Raw genomic sequence first — 13,346 nt, forward strand, 5'->3', positions numbered from 1 at the left:
CAATGTCTTATATAATACAGTAAATGACTCAGTTGAAAGAATCAATGGACTATAGGAAAAAGGTATTTTTATCTTAATACGTGTTTTTAGCTGAATATGTTTAACATAAATACCATTTCTATGAATTATATGACTGGCCCTTTCACTTCAAATAAGTATGTTTATATTTTAATCTATTTGTGATATACTGCCTGTTTGTCAGTCACATTCATTGCAAAATGCATACTCAAAAGTTACTGCCGGTACTTTTAGATTAATTAATTAATATTGAATGTGTTGTGTATTATGACCGACAGTGAGACTGTGCGTGTGACTTCATGACAGTATTTGTGTGCATGGCAAGTCAGATTAAACAATATGGTAAAAGCATGGGAGAGGTAACATATTATTAATATTGTTTTAGTGGATTTTTTTTTTTTCACTGTTACCAACAAAGTGCTAGATACAAGTGGCCCGCTAACGTTAGCGATTGCACGATATTAAAATATCTTGCCTGCATTAACGTGCGCTCATATAAAAGTAAATGAGACAGCACAAGTGCAAACTAAATTTGCGATTATCGGGTTATCGCTACTGCATTCCTCTTGTAAAGGGTTATTGCTAAATAAAAAGTAGCAACACAACATAAATAGATTCAAATAAAGTGTTGCACTCATATATATATATATATATATATATATATATATATATATATATATATATATATATATATATATAAAATATTCATATAAATATTAAAAATAAAAAGTTTTAAGTTAAAAAGTATATGGTATGTGACAAGGTATTTAAATAAGAAAGGGCTACATATATACATTTCTAAATATATATACGTGTATATATATATATATATATAAATATTTATATATATGTAGATATGTGTATACATTGTATTTATGTTTATATGTGTATACACGTACATATATACACATATAAACACATATACATGTGTGTATATATATATATATATATATATATATATATATATATATATATATATATATAAATAAACATTTTGGAGCCCTTTCCACTTAAATACCTGAAAACATAAAATAAAATAAATTTTAATATTTAAGGCTTAATTACAAATGAGGAGCAAACGTTTGCGTTCAAGTTTTCATGATCATTTGCACGTAGGTTAAATTGCGCTTATATTACAAGTTGAGTGCAATCGCTTGAGCGTAATGGCGATTTATGCTAGAATGATTACTGAGATCTCAGAGCTGTGGTTAACTGATTTGCAAAAATAAAAAGTGTCACAAAACACAACAAAAATACATTAAAAGTATGGTTATACTCATAATAACACTGTCTTATAAAAATGATTTAAAAAAAAATGGCACACAAGTTTTAGGGGCTCAAAAATATGAGGTCTCAGGTATAAAAAAAAAAGAGCAGGCAAAGGACTTAAATATTGTGATACATACATATACATCTTTAAAAATGGATATGTATATATACTGTATAAATATATATATATATATATATATATATATATATATATATATATATATATATATATATATATATATATATATATATATATATATATATATATATATATATAGGGGGTGTATATATATATATATTTACAGACATATATACACATATAAACACATAAATACATATGTACACATATATAGACATATAAATATGTTCATTGGAGACCTTTGCAATTAAGTAGATAAAAACATGAAAAACCATATTTCTGCAAAATTAATTTTCAATAAAGTGTTTACTGTAAACATTCACATTCCAATGTTCTGCACATAGCAAAATATGTTGTATTTTTTAAGAGATATTCCTATACTGTATATATCTATATATATCAAATATATATTGTACCAAAATACCATCAGATAAATATATAGAAATATGTATTTATTAATAAATTGAACATATTCTGCTATGTGCAGAACATTGGAATGTGAAATATTCATATTTTCATGTCAGGTTAGCGCATATGAGAATATGAGTTCGGGTTAGCGCATGAGTCGTGTGTTAGGTTTTTTTCCCCACTTTTTTTTCTCCATTGACTTCTTTTACTGTGTATGTACTGTAAATATTTAACATTCAAATGTTCTTCACATAGGGTAAAGTGTTCTATGTATTTTTAAATAGATATTCCTATATATATATATGTATATACCTATATGTTTTATATATATATATATATATATATATATATATATATATATATATATATAAAAATAAAAAAAGAGAGACAGAGAGAGAGAGAAAGAGAGAGAGATAGACAATATATAGAGATATATATTTTATAAAAAAAATACATCAGATATATATATTGAAATATCTATTTAAAAATAAATAGAACATTTTCTTCTATGTGACATTGAAATTGGAAATATTCATAACTACCTTTGCGTTATTGCAGTTAGTCTGATGCGATGTCGGGTTGGCTTGTGAGTAATAAGCGCTCTCCATTGAAGTCTATGGGGAGTAGAAGTTAGCACGATTGTGGGAAGTGTTGTTCGAGGCTATAAGAAAACACAAGTTTTCTAAATGTTATTTTGCTCTTTAAAACCAATCAGATACTTTGTGAGTACATTTTACATGTGTTTATCGATTTATTTATTTTTGTTTTTAGGTGATTTTTTTAATGCATCTAATTTAATTGACCACCTGAGAGCCTTTTTAGCCTATTTTTTAATTGAGGGGTCAGTTAGCAAGGGACTCACTTATGTGGCAACTGCAAGTAGTAATAGTGTTTCCCACCACTATTAAAAAGACGTTAAAGGGATAGAAAGGTCAGAAATGAAATGTGCATGGGTGCATTTCAATTTGAAATAGAAGCATGTTCGCAATACTTCCCTATGCAAAAATGCTTCTAGCAGAAGTCATTACTGTTTTTCTGCTGCATACGCACATATCCTGTTTCGGGGCTGTGCACCAGACTTCAAACACCACACTTTTTCAGTGGCTTGTATGACACAAATTGCATCTTCAGAAGAAGTTTACACTGCCCTCATGGGATATGTGCATATGCTGATTAAAATCATTTTTACTAGAAGCATTTTTGCTAATGAAAGTATATTGCAAAGATATTTCTATTTAAGAATGAAATTAACCCATGCACATTTCAATTTTGACCTTGCTATCCCTTTAATGACATGCAATGTAAAAAAAAAAAAAAAGTCCCTTTAATTGATATAATTTTAATTAGACTGTAATTTAGGCTGCTTTATTAAGTCAAATTTACACTAATGGATTGGAATGTAAAAAAGTAGGAAGTCAAAAATCATCCATTGGAATTTTTTGCTCAGCAAGTTCTAAACGGTTTGAACTACAATCTCTACGATAAATATTTAGGAAGTAGAAACCGCCAGTGCATCTTTTTTACCTTTGCCATAATTATTTTTTCATCATGTATTTTCTTTTGTACTTCTCAGTTATGTGAAATTACTTTCAAGCCCCTTTCTTTTGTATCTTTTTCTATACTTTGTTGTTACAGCTAGTCACTAGTCACATTTATTTCATTATTTTATTGCCAGACAGTCATTATATTCTCCTCTACCTGTATTATTCATTCTTCCTTTTACATTGATGCTGTAGACTTTACGCAATGGAAATAACTTCAAAAACATCTTCAATCTTTAATGTGATTTGTTTTCAGTGCTGCTGCCTCTTTGTAATGTTTACAACTGGAAAGTGATCCAGATTATTTTCTTGTTCCTTAGCATATATAGATATTAACATTTTTCTGCACTATTTCTCCTGTTTGAAAAATGTATATATTTAAAAAAAACCTCAGTAATGTAGAATAATGAATATGAATGAGGCACTATAGGGTCTATTCCCAAAGGTGTGAGATTGCACCAACTGTAAACCAACATGCGTGGAGAGAAATCTCCAAGCCAGCCATTCCCAAAGGGTAAAGGTTTTCCTATGCAACCTGCTTGCATGGCCTAAGTTGGTTCAAAATTACATTATGAGAAAATCTGCCATATTGTTAGTATAGTTGACTATCCACAGAACATCAATTTGTAGCAGACTTAAAGCCAAATTGTCAAATCCAGCTAATTTTATGGCTAAAATTGGTGATTTTCTTGATGTCACGGGTCATAGGGATGGCACTATCACCACCTTCTATAAGTTGCCATTCAAAATGTGTACCATATTCAATAGCAAAGGGGTAGTTGATTTGTCTTAAATGGAACTTTTCTGATTATGCAAGATTTTAACAGAGAGAGCAAGAACTTGATGAACATCTAAGACAGAGAGGTTATCCAAAGAGGGTAATTAGTAGAGCCAAATCTGAAATTTGGAGCATGGATAGAACTCATTTGCTTAAAGAAAACCATTGTCAATACGGATACTGATATACATCAAGGGGTCACTTTTGTAACAAATGACAGTTCCCAATTTAAACAATGTTGTCGTATTGTTAAGAAACATTTCAATCTTTTCATTTCAGATGACAAATTAACCTCTTGTGTAACAGCGGGGTTAAGGTGTTCATTTAGAAAAGCACTACGATAGGTAAATTATGATGATGAACAGTTGATGGTTGAGATATCAGGGCATGTTCAGGTGTGGTAGCTCAAGATGCAAACCCTATGATTTTGTGATAGCTTCTGACACTTTTACCTCATCTGTTACTCAACAATTATTTAATATGGATTTTTGTCTGAACTGCACCTCCTGTTATGGTATTTATCTTATCACCTGCACTCTATTTAATTTTCAATATGTTGGTCTTATGACTAGAGATGAGAAATTCCAGATTAGGGAACATCTTTCCACAATTAATGTTGAAAAAGCAACGACCCCTATAGTACAACATTTTGCAAAATTGCATAATAAGGATACTGCTAGTTTTAGGTGGCAAGCAATTGACAAAGCTATAATTCCTAAACGGGGTAGAGATCCGATTTTGGACAAGAAAGATGTTATGGATCTTAAAATTAAAAACTTGTGTACCAGACGGACTTAATTCTGAGTATGAACTCATTAATTATTGCAAACAAATAAAATATGCTTTGATTGGGTCTTTGCCCAATATTGGATCCATTTTTAAGCTCAGTTTCTAAGTATATTGATTAATTCATTATTATATATTTTTTTTTATAGTGCAATATAGCAAACATCAGTTAGCTGTTAGATGTATCCGGATTTCAGCCCTATGAACCATCACAATCACGTTTTTTGTTTGCTGCCATTGATTATATGAGGTTTTTCAATATGTATGTGTATTATATAGTAAATTATTTGTTCAGTAAAATCTACTGCATAGTGGGTTTGCTCCTTACCTAGTATTCTCAGGTTTGACACCCAACATGCAACACTGTATATATATATATATCTTTATATTTACATGTTTAGTACTTTGTTTCTCCCACACTCCATGTAGGAATTAGGGCTATGACTCATTTTTTCTGCTTTTGCATCATCATCTTTTTATGTGCTATGATTTAAATACATTTTCATATTTATGGGCCTTTCTAGATGGAATTCCTCCTTCTGTTTGTTTATTTATATATGTATATATTTCAGACATTGGGGCCTAGTTATCAAGCCATCAACCTCAAATACGCTAGAATTCTGCAGCGTATTTGTGGCGAGGCTGATTCGCCTTAGTTATCAAAGGCTCGAGACCGGCAAAAGTTGAATTTTGTGACGTAAGCTTTGATACGCCGGACTCAGTCCGACACAGATCGATTCTTACGTCACTCCAGATGTTCCGCACACAAGTGCGGCACATTCTCACTACTTTTGCTAGCTATCAAATGACTAGCAGGTACGCTCGGCACTTTTACGGCCCAGCGTACCTGGTTTTCAAACCCCTATCCTGCCCCCCCTACATACACCTTCGCCACCTATAATAAATTTATTAACCCCTATTCTGCCCCCCCTACACCGTCGCCACCTATAATAAATTTATTAACCCCTATCCTGCCCCCCACTACACCGCCGCCACTGTAATAAAATTATTAACCCCTAAACCTAAGTCTAACCCTAACGCCCCCTAACTTAAATATTAATTAAATAAATCTAAATAATATTTTTATTATTAACTAAATTAATCCAATTTAAAACTAAATACTTACCTTTAAAATAAACCCTAATATAGCTACAATATAAATAATAATTATATTCTAGCTAGCTTAGGATTTATTTTTATTTTACAGGTACCTTTCAATTTATTTTAACTAGGTAAAATAGCTATTAAATAGTTATTAACTATTTAATAGCTTACCTAGCTAAATTAATCTGAAATTTACCTGTAAAATAAATCCTAACCTAAGTTAAAATTACACCTAACACTACAATATACTATAATAAATTATTCCTATTTAAAACTAAATACTTACCTGTAAAATAAACCCTAATATAGCTACAATATAATTAATAATTATATTGTAGCTATCTTAGGATTTATATTTATTTTACAGGTAACTTTGTATTTATTTGGCTGATCGGAACAGCCAATAGAATGCGAGAACAGCCAATAGAATGCGAGCTCAATCTGATTGGCTGATTCCATCAGCCAATCAGATTTTTCCTACCTTAATTCCGATTGGCTGATAGAATCCTATCAGCCAATCGGAATTGAGGGGACGCCATCTTGGATGACGTCCCTTAAAGGAGCCTTCATTCGTCATAGTCCGTCAGTGAAGAAGGAGGTTCCGCGTCGGTGGGAGGAAGATTCAAGACCCGGCTTGGAAGATGACATCGCCCGGATAGAAGACCTCTTCAGCGCCTCTTTGAAGATGACATCGGCCGGATCGAAGACTTTTCTTCAGCGCCGCCTGGATGATGACTTCATCGGATGGAAGATTTCTTCAGCGCCGCTTGGAGGATTAACTTCTTCCGCTCCGGATGTCCACTTCGGTTCCATCGCTGCTCGGCTAAGTGAAGACAAGGTAGGATGATCTTCAGGGGATTAGTGTTAGGTTTTTGTAAGGGGGGTTTGGGTTAGATTAGGGGTATGTGGGTGGTGGGTTTTAATGTTGGGGGGGTTGTATTTTTCTTTTACAGGCAAAAGAGCTGTACTTTTTGGGGCATGTCCCCACAAATGGCCCTTTTAAGGGCTGGTAAGGTAAAAGAGCTTTGAACTTTATTTAATTTAGAATAGGGTAGGGCATTTTTTTTATTTTGGGGGGGTTTGTTATTTTATTAGGGGGCTTAGATTAGGTGTAAATAGCATAAAATTGTTGTAATATTTTTAAAATGTTTGTAACTTACTTTTTTATTTTTTGTAACTTAGCTTTTTTTATTTTTTGTACTTTAGTTAGTTTATGTAATTGTATTTAATTGTAGTTATTTGTAGGTAGTTTATTTAATTAATTTAATGATAGTGTAGTATTAGGTTTAATTGTAACTTAGGTTAGGATTTATTTTACAGGTAATTTTGTATTTCTTTTAGCTAGGTAGTTATTAAATAGTTAATAACTATTTAATAACTATTCTAACTAGCTAAAATAAATACAAAGTTACCTGTAAAATAAATATAAATCCTAAGATAGCTACAATATAATTATTAATTATATTGTAGCTATATTAGGGTTTATTTTACAGGTATTTAGTTTTAAACAGGAATAATTTATTAAAGTATATTGTAGTGTTAGGTGTAATTATAACTTAGGTTAGGATTTATTTTACAGGTAAATTTCAGTTTATTTTAGCTAGGTAAGCTATTAAATAGTTAATAACTATTTAATAGCTATTGTACCTAGTTAAAATAAATTGAAAGGTACCTGTAAAATAAAAATAAATCCTAAGCTAGCTAGAATATAATTATTATTTATATTGTAGCTATATTAGGGTTTATTTTAAAGGTAAGTATTTAGTTTTAAATAGGATTAATTTAGTTAATAATAAAAATATTATTTAGATTAATTTAATTAATATTTAAGTTAGGGGGGCGTTAGGGTTAGGGTTAGACTAGGTTTAGGGGTTAATAATTTTATTACAGTGGCGGCGGCGTAGTGGGGGGCAGGATAGGGGTTAATAAATTTATTATAGGGGGCGACGGTGTAGGGGAGGCAGATTAGGGGTTAATAAATTTATTATAGGTGACGACGGTGTAGGGGGGGGCAGGATAGGGGTTAATAGGTTTAATATAGGTTGCGGCGGGTTCAGGGAGCGGCGGTTTAGGGGTTAAACTATTTATTTTGTTGCGGAGAGGTGCGGGATCAGCAGGATAGGGGTTAATAACTTTATTATAGAGGGCGACGGTGTAGGGGGGGCAGGATAGGAGTTACTAGGTATACTGTAGGTGGCAGCGGTGTCCCGGAGCGGCGGTTTAGGGGTTAATACATTTATAAGAGTTGCGGCAGGGTCTAGGAGCGGCGGTTTAGGGGTTAGTAACTTTATTGAGTTGCGGGAGGCTCCGGGGGCGCCGGTATAGGGATAGAACATTGTAGTTTAGTGTGGGTGCTTAGTGACAGGCTAGCAATAAAGCTGGGAAAAAGCCGAAGAGCAGCGAGATCGGATGAGTGATAACTCTCACAGTCCGCTGCTCATCGCCCCGCGGCTTTTTGACAGCTTTATTTGATAACTTAGGCGTATTTTTTCAGGTCCGCGGCGGCGAAGGTAGGCGAGCTTAGGCGGGCATATTGGGCCGGCAAAGCCAGAAAAGTAGACGGCTTGATAACTACCCCCAATTGTGTTACACTAAAGTATTGTAATGCAATGTAATGTAATTTATTAGTTTAACTATGCCTTAATTCACACATTAACCCTTTAAGGACACAGCTTTCAGTTTGCTCAATTGTTTTATGACAGAAAAATTCCGTCATATGTCCTTAAGAGGTTAAAGTGACATGAAACCTTCTTTTTTTCTTTATTGATTCAAATAGAGCCAGTGATTTTGAAACAAATTTCCAATTTACTTCTATTATTTAATGTCTTGTTTTCTTGATATTCTTTATTGAAAAGGATACCTAGGTAGACTCAGGAGCTGCTGATTGGTTGCTGTGCATATATGCCTTATGTAATTGACTGACAAATGTGTACCGATAGCTCCCAGTAGTACATTGCTGCACCTTCAACAAAGGATAACAAGTAAATTAAGCAAATTATGTAATATAAATAAATTGAAAAGTTGTTTAAAATTATATGCTCTATCTGAATCATGAAAAAATAAAATAAAACTGGGGTTCATGTCCCTTTAACAAGCAGGTATTGGTTTTATCCAGTGGTGTAACAGTATATGCTTTACAATGAGAGAGTTACCTGCTGTTTTAATGGAGATTCTCCATTTTGTACATGGACTTTTAATCGTGAATTAAATCTTGTTTTATTAAATTAATTTGACTTGTCCTACCCTCAATCATTATTAAACCAATTTGGATATGGAGATATAATTAAATATAATCAATAACATACTCAGCCCTGTAATTGTAAATTGTAGATACACTTTGACAACTAAATACATGTGTTTAATTAAATACAATACACATTTTTCAAAATACAACAAAAATATGAAATGTAAACTATATTAATATTAAATTATAGGCTTAACATAATATGAAATTAAATATGTATGATTAAATTATATGTTAACTTCATATTGTTAGTATAATATATCATTTAATATAATTACAATATAAATGTATTTGAATTTCAATTAAGTGCTATCTACTGGATGAATACAGTTAAAACTGAGCTGGCTTTAATGCCAATAAGACACTAAAGCAACTCTAAACTCTGAGACACAAGTGTATACATATATAAGTCTGTGATTGGCTGATGACTATCACATGATACAAGGGCCTGGCAAATGGAAGGAAATTACTTTTGGCCTACTTCCCACATCCATCGCCCAGCATCGCTCAGCTGACTTTATTTTCACTAATCCACATCTCACAAACCTGTTTATTTTTTGTAAGCTACTAAAAAAAAATAAAGTAGAATTTAAAGAATATTTGTAATTGTTCTCAATGAAAATGATACTTTTATAAAGGGATGGCTTAAAAGGACATGAAACCCAATTTTTTTGTTTCATGATTCTATTAGAGCATGCAATTTTAAACAACGTTTTAATTTACTTCTGTTATTAAATTTTCTTTTTTTTCTTGGTATCTTTTGTTAAAAAGCAGGGACATAATAATCTCAGGAGCGTGTCTGGAGCATTATATGGCAGCACTTTTCCTGCCATGTAGTGCTTCACACACCTACCTAGGTATCTTATGCCTAGATTTAGAGTTCTGCGTTAGCCGTCAAAACCAGCGTTAGGGGCTCCTAACGCTGGTTTTGGCCGCCCGCTGGTATTTAGAGTCAGTCAGGAAAGGGTCTAATGCTCACTTTGCAGCCGCGACTTTTCCATACCGCAGATCCCCCTACGCCATTTGCGTATCCTATCTTTTCAATGGGATCTTCCTAACACCGGTATTTAGAGTCTTGGCTGAAGTGAGCGTTAGAAATCTAACGACAAAACTCCAGCTGCAGAGAAAAGCCAGGAGTTAAGAGCTTTCTGAGCTAATGCCGGTTCATAAAGCTCTTAACTACTGTGCTCTAAAGTACACTAACACCCATAAACTACCTATGTACCCCTAAACCGAGACCCCCCCACATTGCCGCCACTCTAATAAAAAATTTTAACCCCTAATTTGCTGACCGCACACCGCCACAACCTACATTATCCCTATGTACCCCTAATCTGCTGCCCCTAACACCGCCGACCCCTATATTATATTTATTAACCCCTAATCTGCCGCCCCCAACGTCGCCGCCACCTACCTACAATTATTAACTCCTAATCTGCTGACCGGACCTCACCGCTACTATAATAAAGTTATTAACCCCTAATCCGCCTCACTCCCGCCTCATTAACCCTATAATAAATAGTATTAACCCCTAATCTGCCCTCCCTAACATCACCGACACCTAACTTCAAGTATTAACCCCTAATCTGCCGACCGGACCTCACCGCTACTCTAATAAATTTATTAACCCCTAAAGCTAAGTCTAACCTTAACACTAACACCCCCCTAAGTTAAATATAATTTTTATCTAACGAAATAAATTATTTCTTATTAAATAAATTATTCCTATTTAAAGCTAAATACTTACCTGTAAAATAAACCCTAATATAGCTACAATATAAATTATAATTATATTGTAGCTATTTTAGGATTAATATTTATTTTACAGGTAACTTTGTATTTATTTTAACCAGGTACAATAGCTATTAAATAGTTAATAACTATTTAATAGCTACCTAGTTAAAATAATTACAAAATTACCTGTAAAATAAATCCTAACCTAATTTACAATTAAACCTAACACTACACTATCAATAAATTAATTAAATAAAATACCTACAATTATCTACAATTAAACCTAACACTACACTATCAATAAATTAATTACATACAAATACCTACAAATAAATACAATTAAATAAACTAACTAAGTTACAAAAAATAAAAAAATAATTTACAAACATTATAAAAATATTACAACAATTTTAAGCTAATTACACCTACTCTAAGCCCCCTAATAAAATAACAAAGCCCCCCAAAATAAAAAAATGCCCTACCCTATTCTAAAATAAAAATAGAAAAGCTCTTTTACCTTACCAACCCTTAAAAGGGCCTTTTGCAGGACATGCCCCAAAGAATTCTGCTCTTTTGCCTGTAAAAAAAAAATACAATACCCCCCCAACATTACAACCCACCACCCACATACCCCTAATCTAACCCAAACCCCCCTTAAATAAACCTAACACTAAGCCCCTGAAGATCTCCCTACCTTATCTTCACCACGCCGGGTATCACCGATCCATCCAGAAGAGGCTCCGAAATCTTCATCCAAGCCCAAGCGGGGGCAGAAGAGGTCCATCATCCGGCTGAAGAGGTCCATCATCCGGCTAAAGTCTTGATCCAAGCGGGAGCTGAAGAGATCCATCATCCGGCTGAAGTCTTTATCCAAGCGGGGGCTGAAGAGATCCATCATCCGGCTGAAGTCTTCTATCAAGCGGCATCTTCAATCTTCTTTCTTCCGGATCCATCTTCATCCCGCCGACGTGGAACATCCATCCTGGCCGACGACTTCCCGACGAATGACGGTTCCTTTAAGGGACGTCATCCAAGATGGCGTCCCTCGAATTCCGATTGACTGACAGGATTCTATCAGCCAATCGGAATTAAGGTAGGAAAATTCTGATTGGCTGATGGAATCAGCCAATCAGATTCAAGTTCAATCCGATTGGCTGATCCAATCAGCCAATAAGATTGAGCTTGCATTCTATTGGCTGATCGGAACAGCCAATAGAATGCAAGCTCAATCTGATTGGCTGATTGGATCAGCCAATCCGATTGAACTTGAATCTGATTGGCTGATTCCATCAGCCAATCAGAATTTTCCTACCTTAATTCCGATTGGCTGATAGAATCCTATCAGCCAATCGGAATTCGAGGGACGCCATCTTGGATGACGTCCCTTAAAGGAACCGTCATTCGTCGGGAAGTCGTCGGCCAGGATGGATGTTCCGCGTCGGCGGGATGAAGATGGATCCGGAAGAAAGAAGATTGAAGATGCCGCTTGATAGAAGACTTCAGCCGGATGATGGATCTCTTCAGCCCCCGCTTGGATCAAGACTTCAGCCGGATGATGGATCTCTTCAGCCCCCGCTTGGATCAAGACTTCAGCAGAATGATGGACCTCTTCAGCCCGATGATAGACCTCTTCAGCCCCCACTTGGGCTTGGATGAAGATTTCGGAGCCTCTTCTGGACGGATCGGTGATACCCGGTGTGGTGAAGATAAGGTAGGGAGATTTTCAGGGGCTTAGTGTTAGGTTTATTTAAGGGTTTTTTTGGATAGATTAGGGGTATGTGGGTGGTGGGTTGTAATGTTGGGGGGGTATTGTATGTTTTTTTTTACAGGCAAAAGAGCAGAATTCTTTGGGGCATGCCCCGCAAAAGGCCCTTTTAAGGGCTGGTAAGGTAAAAGAGCTTTTCTATTTTTATTTTAGAATAGGGTAGGGCATTTTTTTATTTTGGTGGGCTTTGTTATTTTATTAGGGGGCTTAGAGTAGGTGTAATTAGCTTAAAATTGTTGTAATATTTTTATAATGTTTGTAAATTATTTTTTTATTTTTTGTAACAGTTCTTTTTTTATTTTTTTTTAACTTTAGTTAGTTTATTTAATTGTATTTATTTGTAGGTATTTGTATGTAATTAATTTATTGATAGTGTAGTGTTAGGTTTAATTGTAGATAATTGTAGGTATTTTATTTAATTAATTTATTGATAGTGTAGTGTTAGGTTTAATTGTAACTTAGGTTAGGATTTATTTTACAGGTAATTTTGTAATTATTTTAACTAGGTAGCTATTAAATAGTTATTAACTATTTAATAGCTATTGTACCTGGTTCAAATA

The 13,346-nt window shown here is 33.8% G+C and overlaps 1 protein-coding gene across 4 annotated transcripts in view; it reads left to right on the top strand.

Annotated features, from left to right (window-relative positions):
• The window catches only part of TRPM3 (transient receptor potential cation channel subfamily M member 3), an 814,585-nt gene that overhangs the window by 724,237 nt on the left and 77,002 nt on the right, over positions 1 to 13,346 (top strand). The gene's annotated exons all lie outside the window — the stretch shown is intronic.

This window comes from Bombina bombina, chromosome 2 (assembly GCF_027579735.1).
Source record: "Bombina bombina isolate aBomBom1 chromosome 2, aBomBom1.pri, whole genome shotgun sequence".
NCBI classification, from domain to species: domain Eukaryota; kingdom Metazoa; phylum Chordata; class Amphibia; order Anura; family Bombinatoridae; genus Bombina; species Bombina bombina.